This window comes from Aquarana catesbeiana, linkage group LG05 (assembly GCF_042186555.1).
Source record: "Aquarana catesbeiana isolate 2022-GZ linkage group LG05, ASM4218655v1, whole genome shotgun sequence".
In the NCBI taxonomy this organism is placed as follows: domain Eukaryota; kingdom Metazoa; phylum Chordata; class Amphibia; order Anura; family Ranidae; genus Aquarana; species Aquarana catesbeiana.
This window is the reverse complement of record NC_133328.1, coordinates 546,871,613-546,894,541: the sequence shown is the minus strand read 5'-3', so window position 1 is coordinate 546,894,541 and position 22,929 is coordinate 546,871,613. Positions and strand designations below refer to the sequence as shown.

At 41.0% G+C, this 22,929-nt stretch overlaps 1 protein-coding gene across 6 annotated transcripts in view; it reads right to left on the bottom strand.

Moving 5' to 3' along the window:
- Window positions 1–22,929, bottom strand: part of LOC141145285 (uncharacterized) — a 577,610-nt gene that overhangs the window by 243,041 nt on the left and 311,640 nt on the right. The window lies entirely within an intron of this gene.

Genomic DNA, 22,929 nt, shown 5'->3' with positions numbered 1-22,929 from the left:
CAATAGAAGGTGCAAAACCGCCTAACAAGGAACCGCCAGCAAATAACTCTCGGTTAGTAGAGGCAAATACAGGAACCAGGTGGGAGAAAGGGCAATCCTAAATGATGCAATCCGTGGACCAAGGCAGAAGTACATAGGGTCAACAAAGAGGCATCGGGAACAGGCAGGGTCAGCAACAAAAACAGCTGGACACTGGGTGGGGCCAGGGTCCAAGATCAAGGAGCAGGGCATAACAAGGGCTCTACACAGAAGGAAGTTTCCCAGTGCCTTAGGCAGTAGGGAACCATCTACAGAACACCAGGTCCCCAGGATCAAATCCCGAACACGGCGTGACAGTACCCCCCTACACAAAGAAGCCCCCCCACCTATTTGGGTTTGGATGGGTGCCTATCATGGAACGACTTGACCAGTCATGGGGCATGAACATCGCAAGCAGGCACCCAAGCCCTTTCTGCAATGGAATAGCCCTCTCAACAAGTATGCAAATAAAACCTTTCCAGAGTGGCATATTTGTTCTTGGTAAAGATTTAGAACAGTGGTTCTCAACTCCTGTCCTCAGGACCCACTAACAGGCCAGGTTTGCAAAGATAACTAAAGTACATCCACAGGTTATATCATTTGCTACACAGTGATTGCAGTATTCTAGTCTGCATCTCCCCAAGGTAATACTTAAAATCTGGCCTGTTGATGGGTCCTGAGGACAGGGGTTGAGAAGCATTGATTTAGAAAGTATTAGAGGAGGTCAGCATAACAGCTAACAGTTTCAAAAGGAGGTCAGCAATGACATCCCCCATGTTTCCCTCATGATAAAGTTACTTTACTTTGAAGGGTTGAAGAGTTCTGAGTGGAATCAAAAATTCTGAAGAATAAAAAAGCACATAAGAATGTAAAATGGAAATGATATAATATATATATATATATATATATATATATATATATATATATAGAGAGAGAGAGAGAGAGAGAGAGGAGAGAGAGAGAGAGAGAGAGAGAGAGAGAGAGAGAGAGAGAGAGAGAGAGAGAGAGAGAGAGAGAGAGACGAGAGAGAGAGAGAGAGAGAGAGAGAGAGAGAGATTTTTTATAGATCTATATATATATATATATATATATATTTTTTTTTTTTTTTTTTTGCATTATCGGTAACCCCACCCCCGATGTGAATAGGAGTGGATTCATCCCTGCACTCAACAGATGTCAGGACTGTACCCTGAGTTGCAAATGTGCAATTCAGGGTACACACAAAAGAAGGATGCAAACAGGGAGGTAAGAAGCCTGTTTTGCAGAAGAGACATGCAGATCAGAGCTGCATATAAGATAGCATCGGTAAGCAAGTGAGGAAATGTACAGGGGTTCAGGTTTGAGAACGTTGTACGTCACAGGTTAAACCGTACTATCTGGGTAACTGACAGCCAGTGGAGAGACTAACAGAGGGGAAAAGCATTTTAAGAGGGTGAAGTGAGGTGTGAGAGTCAAACAGCAAAACTCAGGATGAAACAGAGCAGTGGCATCCTTTGTAGGCCACACACTTCACCATCAGATATGGCAGAGGCTTTAAGCTGTATCATGCATGAGATGTTCAATGGGGAAAGGTGAAGTTTAAATATAGCAGAATCAATAATATGCTTAAGCAATAGGTAGCTTGTGTTATTAGGGTGATATCAGTAGCAATTGCTGTTTCAGACTGGGAAGCAAATAGATGGCAAAACGTTGATACCTTGTTTTAGCCATACTAAGTTTAATAAACCTGAAAGGGCATGAAAGATGGAGATGGCAGTTACACAGTCAGGAACCTGAGACAGTAAGGAATTTAAATCAAGAGCTGTGTTAAAATTGTATATTATAATTTAAGTGATGCTGGAATCTGAAAGAGTAATGGTTTGTGCATTCTGCAAGCACTGTGCTTTGTAGTTACTGTATAAGACTCATAGTAACCTTTACATGAATAAGGCACTTAAAGAAACACTTATTTTTTTCGCATAGCAACCAATCATTCTCCAACTGTTATTTCTGCAGTTCAGTTTGAAAACAAAACAAATATTCTTACTATGGGCAACAAGCAATGTTTCAGCTAGCACACATTTCATGGCACCTAAAGGGACTTATGTTTGAAGAGGTGCTAACAGGTACCACATAGTAATCAGACAACTTTCAAATGTCATTTCTGTCATCTGGGACTGAAAATGAAACCGACTAGTTGCACACATTATACATAAATCCCTTTGGAGTTTACCTCAACATCTTGTTTGTGTATGATTGGGGTAACAGGGCTGATATTAGCTCTCGGTCATTTGGAACGGGTTTGTGGAGCGAGAGGCACCGTTTGGCAGAAGGAAGCACCCAAGCGGGTGCCAACGCGGTTCCGTCACAGGAGAGATCCTCTTTCACTTCTTGTTGGGTATCAAGACAGAAGTGAAGGGAAGTCTCCCCAGTCTGGATTTTTAACCATTTCCCTACACTACCAACACTGAAAAGCCTTGCCTTTATATGGGGCTTAAGGTGACACTGTCACCATATCTATTCAGGGCAAAGTGACAGCGCCTTTACAAAAGGGCCTCCTTGACCCAATGATACCTTGAAAGCTATTTTTTATCACAGGCAACAATGCCTGGTGCTTTTGAGTAATGGGGCGTACACACGGTCGGATTTTCAGCTACAAAAGTCCGACAGCCTGTCCGACAGACTTTCGACGGACTTTCGACGGACTTGCGGCGGACTTTCTAACGAACAGACTTGCCTACACATGATCACACAAAAGTCCGTCGAATTCTTACGTGATGACGTACACCGGACTAAAATAAGGAAGTTGATAGCCAGTAGCCAATAGCTGCCCTAGCGTGGGTTTTTTGTCCGTCAGACTAGCATACAGACGAGCGGATTTTTCGACCGGACTCGAGTCCGTCGGAAAGATTTGAAGCATGTTTCAAATCTAAAGTCCGTCGGATTTGAGGCTGAAAAAGTCCGTTGAAAGTCCCGGAGAAGCCCACACACGATCGATTACCAGCCAGCTTTAGTCCGTCAGCGTCCGTTGGACTTTTGTAGACGAAAAGTCCCGACCGTGTGTACGCGGCATAAGGAGTAGCATGTATCCACCTGACATTTGACAGTGCTCTGGTCTCACAGACATACCCAAAGCCCTCACTGTCACATGACAGAGGAAGTAATGTCACCACTTTCTCTAGTACTTTCTCTAGAAACAGCCGGGAAACCCTGGCAAGATAAGTATGACTCGGCCCCCAAAAAAAATCCCCCCCAAAAAAATGACATCTACTGACATTTAGTAAAAAAAAAATTTTACTTTTGCAGAACCCTCATAATCTATCAGTTCAAAGCTCTCTCTTTATCACAGACTGGTCTATTTTTGTAGCTGCCAATGTCATCAGGCAAGCAATAATTCTTAGGGATTACAAACTCTAAAAGTATTAACACTTTAAATATACCCTGATTTTAATTCACAATTATGCTTCATGTCATTATTGGGGAAGTGCTAAAGATATGCCCCTTTGAAATGTTTTATCCTTGTACCTATCAGCCAACAAACCACTCTGATTACAGTTTTTATTTCTAAGCTATTGAATTTTGGCAACAATGAATTGGTAATTACCTTGTTAATGACTGTTAATATCTTGTTGTTGTGTCTGAAATAAAGCAAGGCATGAGAAATACAGTCTATACATCGTCACCAAGGCTGATAACAAATGTGACTTAGGTAAAAAATTAACCATAAGAAAGACCAGTAATCAAAAATATGAATTATGCATGTGTTAGACGGCAGATACAATCAATCCTAGAAGAGGTTCCTTTTATCTCCTACTTATACCTGATGCGCAGGGGATGGAGGTCACATGGAGACTGAAATGGTACCCAGATTGGATCTGCTACTTCATAGTGAATTAACTAAAGTAGCTCTCCTGCACACTCAGACAAAACATGCTGAGGATTTCCTATTCAAAGCATGTCAGGAATTATTATTAATTATGATTTTAAAATTTTATGCAAAGCACATCTCCATTAGGGATTTATCTTCAGGTGGATCAGTTCTAGCAAACAGCAAATATATTCCATCAATTTCTTTTGATGGACACATTTATATGCTTTATTACAGTTAGGTATCCTAACTGAGAACTTAAAAACAAAATCTAAAACAGACTCCGGACTTGGTAAGGGCTTAAAAACTCAGCAGCATAAAATACATTTTTTTCAAGAAAATTAAACACAAGGTTTAAAAAGCTAATAAGCTTGAAATACAAATATTCCTACAAAAGTTAGAAATAGCATTTCTAAATGCATAAAACTGAACTCCAGGCACATAGCTAAATAATATTTTTTCATTGAGCAGTTTCAATCGCCACATGGATTGTCTTTCTGTCCTTCCAGCATACAACAGATCTCATGCATGCTAGAACTGTCAAAGACCCAACACTGTTTACCCATAGCTAAATATAGTTTAACTCCTTCCAAATCATGTGAAATTTAGCATTTTTAATTTAGCATTTACAGGTAGATGCAAGGTATCAGAGTTTTGCCTTCAGTACCCAGTGATGTATAATTTCTCAAAGTTGATGAGAAGGAAAGGCAGATTGTATGTCACCTGGGCTGAAATGCTGGGGGGCAGAGGATAAAACCAGGTAGGTTATTACACTTTGTAAACATCACTTGTTTAAGTAGATCTAAACTCAATCAATAAAATTTCATATAACCTTAAAAAATTGCTTTGGAACATAAATTAACATGTTACTGTTTTAAATTATACAGCTTCCATTAAAATAATACATGGTGTTCCTTCTATGAATCTTCTTGTTCGGACAATTTCTAATATAGGGGGACAACACTCTGTGTCTACCAGTTGAAAGGCACATTCCACCATGTAATCAACAGGAAGCCTGCCTTAAAGCGGAGCTTCATCCAAAAAGGGGAAGCTCTGCTTGTGTTGCTCCCCCCCTCCACTGCCACATTTGGCACCTTTCGGGGGGGGGGGGGAGGATACCTGTCCAAAAAACAGGTACCTGCTCCTACTTCCATGTAAGATCACCCCCATTGTTGGTGCAGAGGTGTACGAAACTTTCGGCCCTTCCCCCCCCCCCCCCCCCCGCTGTCTTCTGGAGACACACAGGTCCCAGAAGACAGAGGGACAATTCAGAAAGCGCAGCACCAGTCGTACATGCACGGCAGGAACAGAATGTGAAGCCGCAAGGCTTCACTACCTGTTTCCCTTTGTGAAGATGTCGGCGCCTGCACCCAGAGCCAATTGATAAAACAGCTTGGGGTGCCGACATTGCGGGCTCTGTGGACAGGTAAGTGTCCCAAGTCAGCAGCTACAGTATTTGTAGCTGCTGACTTTGATCCCCCCCCCCCCCAAGTTGGAACTCCTCTCTGCTATAAAACATATCCAAGAAAATTTAAAAAAAAAATCAATTTTCTTTATCAATTTAGGCCAATATGTATTCAGCTATATATTTTTGGTAAAAAAAATCCCAATAAGCATATATTGATTGGTTCGTGCAAAAGTTATTGTATCTACAAACGATGGGATATATATTTTTTTTGTTTACTAGTAATACGCATATTGGGTTTTTTTTTTACCAAAAATAGGTAGCAGAATACAAATTGGCCTAAATTGATGAATACATTTGTTTTTTTGGAAATGTTTTATAGCAGAAATTTAATTTTTTTTTTTTTTTTTTTCCAAAATTGCAGCTCTTTTTGTTTATAGCGTAAAAAAGAAAAACCTGCAGAGGTGATCAAATACCACCAAAAGAAAGCTCTATTTGTGGGAAAAAAAAGGACATCAATTTTGTTTGGGTACCGAGTCGCACGACCGCACAATGGTCAGTTAAAGCGACGCAGTACCGTATCACAAAAAATGGCCTGGTCATTAAAGGGGTAAATTCTTTCCGGGCTGAAGCAGTTATTTAGGGTTTAGCTATTAAGTTAAAGCGTATCTAAACCCAAAATCAAAAATGTAATAAGTTGCAGCTGTCCAACCCGTAAATGTGGTGGCTAATATATTTCCTGGATTTTTTTTTTTACTTGGCGATCTGACCAAAGGCGGTCCAACACCATATTAGGTAAAGGTTTAATTATTTTACCATACTTGTTTCCATAATAATCAAACCCCTGTAGTTCTGTTTAAACATTGCTTCAAGGTATAAAAAAAAAAAGAAAAAAAGAAAAGAAGAAAATGAGACTAAATAAAGAAAACTAATGCAGCAGCCACATTTAAGGATTGCCAAACTGTAATATATTACGTTTTTGCTTGTGGTTTTAGATAAGCTTTCATATGGCATTTAACCTAATGAAATGAAATGATGAAATGGTGCAAGATTTTTTTTTTTCTTTGCTACAGTAGGTTACAGAATCAAATGCACAGGTTTATAAAAGGGGACATTTATCTTTCAAGATATGCAATATTTAAAGTGCAATTTAAGAAAAGAGGAAAATAGCAAGGCAAACTGTAAGGAAAGAGTGCTGTTATGCTGTGAACCTCTGACAATGCCCAGGTTTTAGTCAGACTAAAAGATTACATTTTCCATTCTTTTAAAACTTAAATAGATGAAAGCTAAAAAACCATCTTAGGAAAGACAATGCCAGTGCATTCACCTTCTACATTTAATCTAGCTTCAGATAGCAAACCTTTGGTACATGTTTCTTGTAGCTTTGATCATTTAAAGTGCATATACTGTATATCACAGTCAGTGAAATATGTAAGTCACATAACTGGTTATAGCAATCTTTCATAAACTCTGCTCCACTAGGTCTTGTACAGCAATGACATTGTTATGAGTGTAACGCACAACCTGTGACATATACAGTCAAACTGAAGGGTGGGGTTTAGAGGAAGCATTAGCCATGTGCAACTATGAGCAGATGAGCAGCATAGACAACTGAAAGTCTACACCACTTTCTAAGCAAGGGGCCGGTTTACTGTCCTTCAGGCTTTAGGAGGGGGCCAGACTGTGGCCATTGGGAGTAGAAAATGCCCCAGCATCAGTGCCCCATATTTGGTTTTAATGGAAGGAATAGTGCCCCACTGAGAGCGTCAATAGGGGGAATGAATACAGGTGTGTAAGCACTTCACCTTTTCACATCCCAGTAGGGAGATTAGTGCCCCATCACTGGTGTCAGTTGGTTGAATAGTGCCCCAAGGACCAGATAAAGGCAAGCATAGGGCCACATCTGGCCTTCAGACCCCAGTTTGGAGACCACTGGTCTACACTGTGATTGTAACAGTCAACGTTAGGGGAAAAAAATGCTAGAAGTTTTTTGGCAGATGAGACTTCCAAAAGACTCAATTCACAAAATATTAACACAATTATATATTTTTTCTTCTAGCCAAATGATAGTAATTTTTAAATCTCATTGGACTCAACTAAAAATAACTGTGACTTATCCTTATCCTGGTGAGTTAAAGCTTTATTAAACCCAAAAGCAAACATTTATTATACAGCAGTTTACCAATTCTTAGATGTGGTAGCTGTATTGTTTTTCTTGTTTAGGCTTTCTTTTAGTTATTTTCTCCTGGTGATTTGGCCGGTAGGTCTGTTGTTTTTCATCAAAACAAGCAGACGTACAATGATCAGCTTTTATTTATTATGTAAAATCTTTTTTCCAAAAGGAAAAAAAGCTGTTTGCTGTAAATGCTTAAGTGTTAGCTGGCGTTAGGCTTACGTTTGTTAGTGCATCTAAATCTGCTAGTACAGCTAACACTCCCCTCCCCCCAGATTAACATACTGTTGCCCAAAGGTGCCTCTGTTTTGCCTTCATCCAAAGTGTAGGTGCTCCAATACAGGAAGTTTGTTACTGGCCAGATCACCTGGTAAAAACAGAGGGTAAAAAAATCTAAAAAAGAAAGGGCGTGGCCTAGCACAGGAGTAAGATGGCAGCTTAGGTAGAGAGCTCCAACATCTAGGGCTTCTGTATTCGCCTGGCATTAACGGGAGAGCTTTGATTCAGGAGAATGATGATGACCGGGAGAAGCACGTCTGCTACCGGATCGCAGGTGGACCCTGCTACTCAGCTAAGCCGGAATATACCGGTGATGTAAGGCACTCAGCGCACTGATTCTCAGGCCTCATCTTAAGCCTCGGATCGCAGTGTGGCCAGCTACGTCACTACAGCTGAATCCCTTGACGCAGCTAATGCAGGCACTCATGCCCAGCATCCCTCACCTTTACCCAGCCTAGCTAATCTCCAGCAAGTCACCACGGACATAAAGAACACCTTGTCTGCTGCAATATTGGATCTTAAAACTGATCTCTGTGTGGTTGCTCCTCGCCTGGAACACGTGGGAGTTGGCAGCCATGACTCACCATGGCACGGCCATCCAGCAAGTCCAAAGGGTCACTAGCGTCCAAGCCCAGTACCTTATTTATATGCATCGCCAAGTTGAAGATCTGGATAACAGAGGTCGGAGGCGCAATTTCCGTGTCAGAGGAATACCAGAGTTGGTGGAGGGCCCTCAACTGCAGTCTGTGGTATGGGCTATTTTTAATACATTGCTGGGAAGGCCACCAGATGCACCTATTGAAATGGAATGGTGTCACAGGGCACTTAAACCTAGGGGCCGGGACACTGACCCACCCAGAGATACCGTCTGCTGTATAATATGTCTTTGCACAGAGGGAAGACATATTGCATTTAGCATGTAATCATGCAGCTATTCCAAGATCTTTCCACCATTACTCTACAGCAAAGAAGAGATTTACGCCCTCTGCTTATCGGTGGAAGTTTCCTTTTTGCTTGCAATCGACAACCGGGAATCGCACTGCATTTCTACGAATGCCTGCGGACCTGAAAACCTTCTGTGACATCCTCGGCATCCCAGAGGTACCAGTTCCAGATGGGTACAGTTCTTACAACCTGAACCCTGGATCCCTACCCAGCCAGAGGATACTCAACAATTGCAAAGAAACAGACAGAGGCATCATAGGTCCTCATCCAATTCTCTACTGAGAGTCCGCGGGGACATGGACACGGATGACAGTCCAAGAGTCTCACCCTCTTCAGTTAGACGCAAAACAGATCATCCAGCATAGAACAACTGGATCGGTGAGCTAGCTCTATGCCCTCTCCCTTTTGCAGCTACAGTCTCTGGAGGTACATACCTGCTTCTACCGGTTACGATGCTTTTGCTGAAAGTTAATTTAGGACTAAGTCTCACAGCACAGTTGTTCTTGGGTGAACTGTGACTACGACATTACCCCTATATTGCTGGATGGATCAGTCCTAGCTTAGTAGACATTGTAATCTTCCCTCAAGGAAAACCTCTTATCTTCACTAAAGGTAATACTGCATTCTGGATATCGGAATTGTGTTGCTTATCTTTGACCTTCCAACAATAGGGGTTAGAGTTATGCTGCAAGCCTTACAGCTCCCCGACTTTTGACGGCATATGCTTATTCCTCTCTCTCTAATTGGGGGTCTGTACCATACATGGCCACAGTGTGGGCTCATCGGAGGTGCTTGTCCTTCACACCTTTCACACTGGGACACTTGAAAAATGTTTGGAAGCCACGTGAGAAGTAGGACATCCTGTTATTTCATCGTTTATGCATTATAACCAGATTGAACTGCCTGACAGACATATGCATAAGGGTGCGTTATATACCCAGATGTTGCAAATGTGCTGGTTCTGATATATTTTTTCTAGGCAAGGTATCAGAGGTTCTTTGGAGGGCCTGTACAAGGTCTTAGGGGACGAATGCATCTGTTGAAGAAAGGGGTACTGACAGTACCTCCGGGTAAATGTCTTTTTCCCCCTTGTTTCGTGTTTGTTACTCTCAAGCTGCAGTAAACAATCTGGGCAAACCTAGGTTTGAGGTAGATCCTTAAAGATACATGCAGACTTTAGGAAATGTGAATTCACGTGCTTGTCTATAATATGCTTCTATTTTTTTCATGTAAGCTGGAGGTGTGGGGTAGGGTGTACAGCTGTGGGATGGGGCTTCTGGCTTTTAGGCCTGCACCTTATTAATGTGGGCCTGGAGATGGATGACCCCATCCTGTTGCTGCCCCTCCTCCTTAGCTGACCAAGTGCCTGTCATTTGTGACTTCTCCTGTATCTTTGGACCTACGAGATGGGGGGGTGTCAAACTGGGGCCTCGCTTATATTTAGAGATGGGCTTGATTTGTATCTCCCTATCCCTTACAGCCAAAGCTCTTACTCTTTTAAGTATATTCATTTAATGAAGCTTCTAGTTAGTCGAAAATTTATAAATACTTTGGTGTTCGACTTCTTCCCCACCCCAGCTAGGCTTCCCTTTGAAACTCACCAGATTTTCTTCCTGTTTCCTTTATTCCCCAAACTTTTCCTATAAAGTTGACTAGCAGGTCTGAATCCACTTCCGGTAATATTTTGATGTGAATTCCATATCTTGTGTCCCCGTTTTTTTAAGGGGTCGCATTTCTTTTTTTGCCCTTAAGGGCTTAGCGAAAGAGCGCTTTGGTTAGGTTTATTTCCCAATCTCCCCTTACCGTCTAACGATCCCCTTACCCCCCCCCCATTTTTTTTCTCTTCTCCAAAAACCCTCTCCATCTATAATCTGCTCTACATAGTCAAGCGCAGACGTACCCTTCGACCATGCCTTCTACTGTGAATTGCTCAGCTCCCCTCTCTCTCTCAAGGTGTACTCCCTAAATATTAAGGCCCTTAATGTTCCTGAAAAACGTAGCAGTGTTTTGCAGAAGCACACCAACATAAAGCCCAAATTGTCTTTTTACAAGAGACACACCTGCAGCTGGGGACTTTTCAGACAGGTCTCTTGATTCTGGGGGGGAGGGTGGGCTTTAACATGGTATGATTCCACTTCTTGACATCTCCTCTTGTAAGCCCTCCCTTCCTTTTTCTGCTCTGCATCAAGTGACACTCCAGCTGGCCTCTCTTACGCTTCATGATACGTGGCAAACTCTTAACCCTTGAGAGAGGGATTATACCTTTTTCTCCTCTCAGCACAACCGCTACTCAAGACTAGATTACCTCTTCATACACTAAGCAGACCTGTCTTACCTTCACAATGCCACTATTGAGAACATGGTATTTTCTGACCACCACCCAATTACGTTGACTTTAGTTTTCCCTGATAGAGAAACCTTTACCAAGATCTGGAGAATGAATGCTTCCCTTCTTGCAGATCCTGGCGACCTGGACGCTATTAAACAAAGGATCAGGGATTATTTTCACCATAATGACACACCTGTTTCTCGCATGACACAATGGGAGGCACATAAGTGTGTCATAAGAGGCCACCTACTTTCGATAGCGGCTAGGAAGAAAAAACATCAAACCTTGATATTGGAACTCTGACAAAATAAGTAGGTTGGAAGGCCAGCACAAATGTTTGCAGACAGTCCATATAGCAAAGAAATTGGCGGATCTGCGTTCACTTATATTGGAAGAATTATTTAAAAGAGCACGCCAACATCATGTATTATCTCAAAGATTGTTCTATGAACAAGGCAACAAACAGGGTAGGCTCTTGACCAGAGCCACACAAGACCACACACCCACTTCTATGGTACATCATGTAATAGATGCGTCAAGCGTGACTCACTCTAAGAATGAGGACATGCTTCTATAGCAATTTGTATAATCTTCGAGCTAACGAATCAGTGCTGATTTGATGCAAGACTTTTTGTGTCAATATAGCATATAGCCCTCATGCTCCCTCTGAGGTTAATCCAAAGCATTAGAAGCCCCTTTGTCAATGGAGGAATGGGAGGAGGCACTGAAAACTACAAAACTGGGCAATAGCCCATGTTCCTGATGGCTTTTCGGCACAGTACAATAAAAGTTTTGTGGAACACCTCGCCCTAGGCTTCCTTAAGGCTTTCAGTTCTTTGTTCTCTACTCCCAGTTCCTCAGAGAGCTTTTTTAGAGGCCTTTTTCTCGGTGATCCCCATATAAAATAAGGACCCCACCAATGTCGCTAATTACCGCCCGATATCTCTCCTTGATGTGGACTTTAAGTTGTTCTCTAAAATCCTGGCAACTCAACTGTCTTACCATGTACCTGCTTGGGTGAATCTTTATCAAGTAGGATTTGTTCCTGGAAGGGAAGCCAGAGACAACACTATTAAAGCCTTAAATTTAAATCACTTGCTTACCTCTAACCAACAGGAGGGTTTCTTTCTAGCAATGGATGCAGAGAAGGTGTTCAACTGAGTGGCCTGGGACTAGATGGATGCAGTTTTGAGAGCTCTGGGGATTAGGGTGCATATGCGCACTTTCATCTAGTCCTTGTACGCTAACCCAAGAGCTAGAGTCAGAGTCAACGGCCACTTGTCAAGCGCCTTCTCTATCCATAATGGAACCGGACAGGGATGTCCTCTCTCTCCCATACTCTAGATCCTTACACTGGAATCTCTTTTTCGTTGCACTCTCGTTGCCAATTCAGATATTAAGGGAATAGAGTTGCACAAGCGGGAATTCAAGATTGCAGCTTTTGCGGGTGACATCTTGCTTTTCCTTTCCTCACCCCTGACGTCCTTACCTAATCTTATGCCAGTCCTTAAAAAGTTCAAATTTCTTTCAAATTTGAAAATTAACTATTCAAAATCTTTTGCACTGAATGTTTCACTACCAACAGAGATAGTAAAGCAGTGTCAGACAAATTTTCCTTCAATAGAAAGTAGAGAGTTCCGCTAAGTAAACGTAGTAGTTATATAGTTCTGACAGATCAACAGGGAGTTGTATCCCTGCTGACAGAGATATGTAATCACCTACCTAGGTATACAACTCCCTGCTGAACTATATAACAGAAATTACTTAACAGAACTGAAAAGTATACGCCAGGATCTTCAATGGTGGGATGTTCCCACCATCTCCTGGTTTGGGCCGGCCTCCATTTTAAAGATGACAATTCTTCCACGCTTACTCTATAAATTGCAAACTCTTCCAATCCGCTTACAGCCTTCTTTCTTTGTGTCATACAAGGCCATGTGTAGGGTTTTTCTTTGGGGTAACAAATCTGCTTGAATAGGAGGGACAAAGCTGGTGCTAGCAAAGTCTAGTGGTGGAATCGGTCTCCCCAATCTGCAATGGTACTATTGGGCAGTTCATCTTGCTCGGGTGGTGGATTGGAAATTGCACTCTCGATCTAAAAGTTGGGTAAACCTCGAACATTTAGTCTCGGATACAGTGTTACACTCAGTTCCATGTTTCTCTAAAGAACATGTGTTGCCTACCCTTTATTCTCATCTCCTTATTGGGGCCACCCTTCGTGCCTTTGATGGAGCGTGTGCAGTACATGCATTATCTGCCAAGGCTTGCTTGATTACTCTCTGGTTAGAGGGAACCCAGACTTCCTTCCACGTCTGTCTAAGACCTACCTGGCAGCAGAATGGCCATATGCGGAGATACAGACAAAATATTTTTTTGCAGAGGCAGATTCATGCGGCATAGGGAGCTCGTGGAAATATTCGATACTAATTAATTTCCATTCTGGTCTTACATCCAAATGAAACATTACCTAGGTAACCCATTCCATAGAGAAAGATATACCAAAGCTCCTACAGTTTTTGAATCACTTTGCTCCCGCCCCCCCGTCATGTGATCTCCGCATTATATTATTTTACTCACTGAACTGCAACTCAATTTATAACATTTGTATCATGTGTTTTTTTCTGGATATTTGGTTGATATTCTGTGTCTATCTTTTAAAATACACCTATGATAACAATTATAGACCCTTCATTTCTACGTAAGTAGCAAACTTACAAAATCTGCAGGGGATCAAATAATTATTTTCCCCACTGTGTATTTATATATATATATATATATATATATATATATATATATATATATATATATATATATATATATATATATATATACACACACACACACACAGTGGGGCAAAAAAGTATTTAGTCAGCCACCAATTGTGCAAGTTCTCCCACTTAAAAAGATGAGAGAGGCCTGTATTTGTCATCATAAGTATACCTCAACTATGAGAGACAAAATGTGGAAACAAATCCAGACAATCACATTGTCTGATTTTTGAAAGAATTTATTTGCAAATTATTGTGGAAAATAAGTATTTGGTCACCTACAAACAAGCAAGATTTCTGGCTCTCACGGACCTGTATCTTCTTCTTTAAGAGGCTCCTCTGTCCTCCACTCATTACCTGTATTAATGGCACCTGTTTGAACTTGTTATCAGTATAAAAGACACCTGTCCACAACCTCAAACAGTCACACTCCAAACTCCACTATGGTGAAGACCAAAGAGCTGTCGAAGGACACCAGAAACAAAATTGTAGACCTGCACCAGGCTGGGAAGACTGAATCTGCAATAGGCAAGCAGCTTGGTGTGAAGAAATCAACCGTGGGAGCAATAATTAGAAAATGGAAGACATACAAGACCACTGATAATCTCCCTTGATCTGGGGCTCCACGCAAGATCTCACCCCGTGGGGTCAAAATGATCACAAGAACAGTGAGCAAAAATCCCAGAAACACATGGGGGGACCTGAGGTTTGCTAGAGAGCATTTGGATGATCCAGAAGAGGATTGGGAGAATGCCATATGGTCAGATGAAACCAAAGTAGAACTGTTTGGTAGAAACACAACTCGTCGTGTTTGGAGGAGAGAGAATGCTGAGTTGCAACCAAAGAACACCATACCTACTGTGAAGCATGGGGGTGGCAACATCATGCTTTGGGGCTGTTTCTCTGCAAAGGGAACAGGACGACTGATCTGTGTACATGAAAGAATGAATGGGGCCATGTATCGTGAGATTTTGAGTGCAAACCTCCTCCCATCAGTAAGGGCATTGAAGATGAAACGTGACTGGGTCTTTCAGCATGACAATTATCCCAAACACACAGCCCGGGCAACGAAGGAGTGGCTTTGTAAGAAGCATTTCAAGGTCCTGGAGTGGATTAGCCAGTCTCCAGATCTCAACCCCATAGAAAACCTTTGGAGGGAGTTGAAAGTCCGTGTTGCCCAGCGACAGCCCCAAAACATCACTGCTCTAGAGGAGATGTGCATGGAGGAATGGGCCAACATACCAGCAACAGTGTGTGACAACCTTGTGAAGACTTACAGAAAATGTTTGACCTCTGTCATTGCAAACAAAGGATATATAACAAAGTATTGAGATGAACTTTTGATATTGACCAAATACTTATTTTCCACCATAATTTGCAAATAAATTCTTTCAAAAATCAGACAATGTGATTGTCTGGATTTGTTTCCACATTTTGTCTCTCATAGTTGAGGTATACCTATGATGACAATTACAGGCCTCTCTCATCTTTTTAAGTGGAAGAACTTGCACAATTGGTGGCTGACTAAGTACTTTTTTGCCTATATATATATATATATATATATATATATATATATATATCCATACATACACACACACACACACATACATATACACACATACTATATATATATTTAATTTTAGTGGTAGAGTTTTCTTACTCCTATAACATTCTGAACCCCTGCCCCTTTCCTTAGTGCGCATACTATGAGACACATCTTCTTGTTATCTGTAAGTCACCCTAAGTCTATGGAAGGAATTGTGTTTTTGTATGTAAATATGGGACAATATAAAACTTTTTCTCCCTGAGAACATACTACTGCTTGTTAATTCAGCATTAATTATAGAACATGTCAAATTGTATTTCAGTCAAAGCCTGCTGTAAGTCTCTGGAGCTTTCTTAATGACAGTAATTACAGGTCATAAGAAGAGTTGTCTGAAATTAACATTTCTCTCATGTCTTGATTGGAAGATGTAAATGGCCACGCGGTGCAGATGTTTTGATTAGTGAAATTTCCACTTCCCTTTTTTTGTATCAATGCTTGTCAAACTGCACAGAACCAAACCTTTTTAGCAGCTGCCAGAGTAATGAAAATGGAGGTGTATCTAAACAGACTTAAAAATCTGAGCTTTTTTTCTGTCTCTTATATTGTTCTATATTCCTCTCCCATCTGTTTCACTTATCCCGTCACATCATCCTTTTTCCCCTGACTTTTCACAGTGTAAACTTTTTGGATTACAGTTCAAATTTACAGAGAAAATACAGTTACATAAACTTCTATGATAAACAGAGAACTGTGAGCTGGCTGTTGTTTTTCATTACTGTTATATACGCTGCTGCACTTTAGAAAAATATGTTTCTAATCTGTCCGCCAGCGCAAATGATCGGTCATTAGCACTGATCAGTGCTCAACGCTGCAGAAGACAGACAAAAAAAAAAAAAAAAATGACCTGACTACAAAATGAGCCTTATTATTGTAAAATAATGTTAATATCATCAGCTACCCTGGGAATTAGGAGAAATTAAAAGCAAATCACTTGGAAGAATGAAAGGCCTGCCCCTTAAGTAATAATGAAAGTAATACTTGACATTCATCTCCCTAGAAAATAATATTAGATAAACTTTTTTTTTGCAAGGGCATTCTGAACAGCCAATCTGGTTTTATTAATAATTTCCTGTCCCTATACTGGAAGCTCGCATTATCTGGTCACAGTCACAGAAGACCTGCACAGATATTTAATAAAGCTGCCACTGGTAATCCTCTCTGATTACCTATAAGCTTCCAGCTGTAATACACACTGTGCTACAGCTCTGCAGAAGGACATCACACTGTCACCTGGTATGATGTTTGACAGCTTATTCTGCAATATCAAGCCAGCACAAAATTGCTTTTTCCAAATCCATCCCTAGTTAATAACTGAAGGCAATAATGGTATTCAGCATGCGTAATATACTGAGAAGGCAAAATGAGGCAACAGAGAGAAAATGATTAAAGACTGACTATTATGAAGAGGAGATCAAACGTTGAATTTGGAAACCGACAACAATGGTTCAATTACAACATCACACAGGGAGCGCTGCAAGTCTGCATTGCAATTCGAAGAAACGCACATGAGGAAAAAAAAAATTCATTGTGTGAATAAGGGATGCATTCTAATTTCAATTTAAACAAAGTCCTGTTGCCAATTTGATTTTTCTGCAAACGTATGCTCAGTAATTCTCTCTGGAACTGGATAAGAGAAGCACGACTTATGATATACTGCCCACCAAGCACATTCGTCTATACACACACAAGGCTCAGCTCAGCTTTTCTTTGTGAACAAGGCTTCACAAGACAGACAAATGGACAAATGCTTGCATACCTGCAGGCTTACTCATTAAAGAACAGCAAATGGCAATGAGCCTGTACTTTAACCAACCAATCAGAAATCATATTTTGACTGACTTGACTGCAGAAAATCTAATTGGTTGGTAGAGGATTGTTGCAGTTAACACGTCCTCACTGAGCTCTGCCATTTCCTGTTGAATAAACAAGTGTTAACTCCACAGTGCACTGTATGAAGTACACCAGGAATAGCACTAGGCAATACTGACCACAAGCACATTTTTCAGGATAGATTGCCTTTATGTTTTTGACCATTTTTTGGGGGGATCTACAAATAGTTGACATTGCCTGAAATTGCCCTGTGCATATAAATAAATTAGCACACAGAACGCCATAAAGTAAGAGCAATATTTGGAGATCATGCAGGGTTCCTTAATGAAAATCAATAGTGGTGATTTTGCCTTTATAATGGGAATTTACATGGTATTTAAATGCTGTTTAAAAAATAAAAATGATATGCTGCATTAGGATAAAGATGTGTTTTTAACATCTCTCCCTGGCACACAATAGATACCTATGACGTATGTGCTTCTCACCAATTTATGTAATAATTTACTTTTTTGTGACAAATTTAAAGTTTCATAATGGTGCACAAAATGTAGTAATCCATAAGTACTAAGCATAAATATTCCATTACTAATCTATTTACAGTAAAATAAAATCTGATTGGCTGTTATGGATTACTACGTATTAAAGACCATCCTTGTTTTTTTGCACTTCCCTACTGATTAAGCCACAATGTGACACTTGTAAATGAAAAAAACAAAACAAAAAAAAAAAAAAAAACATTCCGTTTAAAATTGAAATGACAAGGTAAAACATTTGTGTATAGATATAAAAAAAAACATTATAAATACCTTGTTTTCCCTTTTTTTAGAAATGATCACATTCCCTCTGTTCTCAGCTGCATAAGAGCTGGAGGAGAAGCAACAGCACACTAAACTTTCCAGTGAATGGCTGTACAGGGGGGCGTGTCAGGACAAGTCTAATCATTGGAGAAGAGCAGGCTGAGCTCCCAGCATAGCTAGAGAACTGACCACAATGTGATCTCCTGCTTAATGTGGTCAGTTTTTAATAGGAAAGCACAGGGACTGGCAGAAACACCAGGGATTTCACACATAGGAAGCAGTACGGAGAAAACAGGATACTTTTTCATACAAGTACATGGTACAGCAGGCACATATCCAGAATAAGGAATGCCGCATAAGCCAATGCCTCCTCTGTAGTGCTGGCTCCTGTCCCATTTAGAGTTATACCAAATGCACTTCACCTCTTATCTCCGCTAGCAGAGTGGTGTCAGCAGCAGGGGTTGTAAAACCCCATAGTTAAGATGTTTTTTTTTTTATCACCCCCACCTCAACCGCGCCCCTTTTAGCTGCAGTGGCCAGGGGTGTATACATGTCGCATCCGCAGCAGGAGTGTCATGATTAGTGGCTGTAGCACCTGCAAAGCATGACCTATTCAGGTGAATGAGGCCACTCTGCAAGTGTCCTGCAACCTTGCGAATACAGTAAACAAGGCAGGGGTCAAAGCAGGCAGCATTGTGTTGCTTTCTCACCACCTGCTTTAACCCCTTGCACCCCACACTTGCAACGAGGCCCCATTTACTTGAATGGGTCGTGGTTGGCAGGCGATAGCAGTCACCAAAAGTAACAGGAGGATTAATCCCTGCTGCAGCATGTGTACACCTTTGGCTGCTGCCTCAGCAGCTACAGGAGGTAGGGATTGGAGGCTGTAAAATTGTGACTCAAGCGCAGGGTTTTACCACCCCCCAAATTTACATGTGGACGAGCACTAAGGGCTCATTTGCAAGTGCAGAAGGCATTGCTGCTTCCCTTTAAAGCGATCCAATAGTGTTTGACAGGTGGTGAGGAGGTGATATGTTGCCTCCTCACCACCAGATTTAAACCCATGATTGCGACACAGTAGTACGGCAATTTGAGGTTTAAATCAGGTAAGAGGATGTGACACTGTGCCCAGTGATCATTGACTTCTCCCATGTTGTTCAGGTAGATCTCCAACTCTTTAAGGTTGCCTACCCCTGCTCTAGGCTCTCCTCAATAGCCTGCATTTGTATCTGGTGTCCACTGGGGTCCTCTGACTCAGCATAGCAGCAATTTTTCCAGCCTAGTTCACAACACAGTCTCTCATCGTGGCTCTTCTGGTCATAAAATTATGGGTCATTTCCATATTTAGTGAATGCTGTCACCCAGGATGCCCCACCTTTTTGTTTACATTCAGTGGAGATCTGTCATGGTATTCTATATTCAAAGACGGGCCTGGTATCTTTTGTAAAGGGAGCCTACAGATTCTGATAGGCACCCTTGCCCGCACAACTACCTGGACAGGGTTATAGTGGACAGGCCTTTGTCCTGATCAACACAGAACAAGCTGTTTCACTGGGGGAGGGGGGGTATCATTCCTGGCAACGTACCCTCCTTATGTTGAGAGCATGTGCCTGAATATGGTTCAGGAAAGGGGGCCTTTTCTTTTTTTAGTGAGCTCCCCCTTGATAGCCATGCCATACCAGATCTTCATAAAGGATCAGGGTCTGGTATGCATTTTTAATGGGAAACCTGTTAATTTTTTTTGTAGAGTTCCCACTTAACATCTATATCAGGCCCTTATCTAAAATAATGGTCTGGTATAGATAGAGGGAATCCCCGGCTATCATTTAAATTTTTTTTTGTAAATGTATTAAATTTTTTTTTTGTAAATCTCAATCTTACTGTAGGAGGGTGTAAACATTATACAGATGTGCCACTTCATAGGCATGTTAAGGGTATCCACAGGCATGTTATGTAAAGGAATTTTGCATTTCTATCGTTGCCTTTTAAGTGTTATTAAAATCAATTGCTTTGGTGCATGTTCCCCAGGGCAATGTCCAGTTACTCCTTCCCCTCCAACAGTGGTCAGTTTGAAATCGGAAAGAAGGGAGACTGGCCGGCTTACCAGATATTTTTTCCAAAGACAGCAGGATACTTATAGTACAAGTACATTGTACCACAGACACATATCAAGAATATGAAATGCTGGGCTAACATTAACCTTAATATTCATCTCCCATCGACTTCAATATTGTTGGGATTCGGCACATGAACTTTTGTTGGAAACGGTTAAATGGATATAATACTCCAATGATAATAAACCAAAAATGTACTAGGCTTAGGACTGAGCTATGGGGTACACTGACAGGGAACAGTGTGAGAGAGGATGAGCCCCACTGAAAGAGACCTTAAAATTGTGACCCAGTAAGAAAAAATAAATAATCATAAGATTACAATGTCCTGAACACAAAGAATGTGAAAAAACTTCAATACCAAAGGGTAATAGTGAGAAAATTCTTAAAATAAAAAAAAAAGCTAAAATATGCTTAGGTTACCTAATAAGACAAAATAGCACGTTGCTACCATGGCTTTCAGTGTGCAGAATAATATTATAATGTAAAATTATAATAACTGAGAGCATTACCACTCTGAATACTTATAACTAAAACAATAATGCAGCACAACATACAAAGTTCAGGGGTTCATAGAAAAGACCTTTAAATTGTGTTCCACATAACAAGTATATATACTGTATAATAGATGTGGAATCCTCTTCCCAAAAACACTCCCCCCTATTAGACTGATGTCAAATAGAGCTTGGAAGAATCTCTTGTTGACATATCTCCAAAGGTCCTTGACTCTCTCCTCATAAACAGTGGTAGTGAATGCAAAGCATAAAGGAAAACAAATAGTTCTCTCTGTGTACTTCCAATCAAAAAATAAAATCTAACCACTCACATGAAAAGAGTAAATAAATATTCTGCCAGCATGTTAAGCACCAGTGTGCAATACTGGTGGAAAACTCTTCCTAAAATATCACCCAAATATGCCAATGCCACATGTGATAATGGCCGCTCACTTCTTTATATAACCTCATGGTTAGACCCCTTTCACATTGGGGCGGTTTTCAGGCGCTGGAAACAGCCTCTGCTAAGCGCCTGAAAACCGCCTCCCATTCATTCCAGTATGACTGTTCACACTCCGGCGGTGCACTTGTGGGACGTTCAGAAAAGTCCTGCAAGCAGCATCTTTGGGGCGGGTTGGGAGCGCTGTATTTCCATTGGAATGAATGGGCAGTGCTTCCGAAGTGCCAGAAAAGTATTTTGGAAGTGACGCAGCACGGGAGTTTTTAACCCCTTCTTTGGGGTTAAAAGCACCCCGCTAGCAGGCGAAAAGCGCCGCTAAAACGAGCAGTGCTTTGCTGCGAACGTGGCTGTGGCCCCAGTATGAAAGGGGTCTTAGACTGAGGTCCAATAGTGCTTCAACGTGTCTCTTGCAAATGTTCAATTGCCCATGGTACACACCACACTAATCTTCTGGTGTAACTCTACTCTCTCTCTCATCATGTGTAAAGTATAAAGGAGAACAGATAGTGCTCTCTAGTTAAACCTAAATGTCTCATCCACCATGCTTGAAGGAAAGAAACTTTACCAGAGAACATTGTCTAGTGTTTTAGTGCTTGAGCTTTCATTAATTTCAATGGCCAAAATAAATGATTATTCTGACCAATGAAATTAATTGATGCAAAAGCTCTTGACGTGTTTAAACACACCTAAACATGTTCCACAAGTTTACAAGCGTTTTTCTGCCAAAACGCTGCTGCCAGGAGAAAAGGAGTCTAGAAGAGTTAGCAAAACATCCAGCGTGCATGAGGCTTAACCAGTCCACTCCTCATACCACAGCCAGAAACAGTAACTTCCACCTTCCAATACCATCTACCGTCTATACTTTTCAGCTTTTCAGGTAGAACCAAATACCCACTTCACCCTAACAAGCTATGCATTTATATGACAAAGAAATGTACAGGTCTCAGTGAGGTTTATTTATTTCGCCCTTTTATATGAACCTGTACTGATGTACTATTGGTAAAAAAAATTATAATTTGCGGACCATGCACTGTAGTTTTAATGCTACAGCGCGGGCTGGTTACTCAGAATCACGCATATACTGTACATGTGATTCTGCATTTTCGGGTAGGGTTGTGTGCTGTCACTGGCTCCAGCACATTCCAATCATTGTTTTGCGGCCAATAATTTATGCCCGGAACCCCCCAATCGTCAGAGCGAGTGACAGGAGAGAGCTTTGCAAATGTAAACAACACAAAGCTCTCTTCTGACAGCGGTGATGTGCCGCTTTTTGTAGGGAATAAAAACCAGCACACCCCTTAGTAAAATTAGCACACATAACACATGGTAAACACTGTTACACACACATTTAACCCTTTGATTGCCCCAGATGTTACCCCCTTCCCAGCCAGTGTCATTAGTATGGTGTCAGTGTATATTATTAGCACTGATCACTGTATTAGCATCACTGTAAGTGTCAGTGGCAGTTAGCCAGTTCTCACAAAGTTTCAGTTAGTGTCAGATTGCCAGCCGTCCCACTATAAGTCACTGATCACCACCATTGCTAGTATTAAAAAAAATTCCAGTATATATTTTATAGTTTGTAGACGCTACAACTTTCACGTAAACCAATCAATATAGGGTTTTTCTACCAAATACATGTAGCAGAGTTAATTTTGGCATAAATGTATGAAGGAATATGATTAACATGTTTTATTTTATATGTTTTATAACAGAAAGTAAAACTTTTTTTTTCTTTTTTTTGTTCATTTATAGCACAAAAAAAACCCAGCCGTGATCAAATACCGACAAAAGAAAGCTCTATTTGTGGGAAAACAATTATATACATTTTGTTTACATGCAGCATTGAATGACTGCACAATCGCCA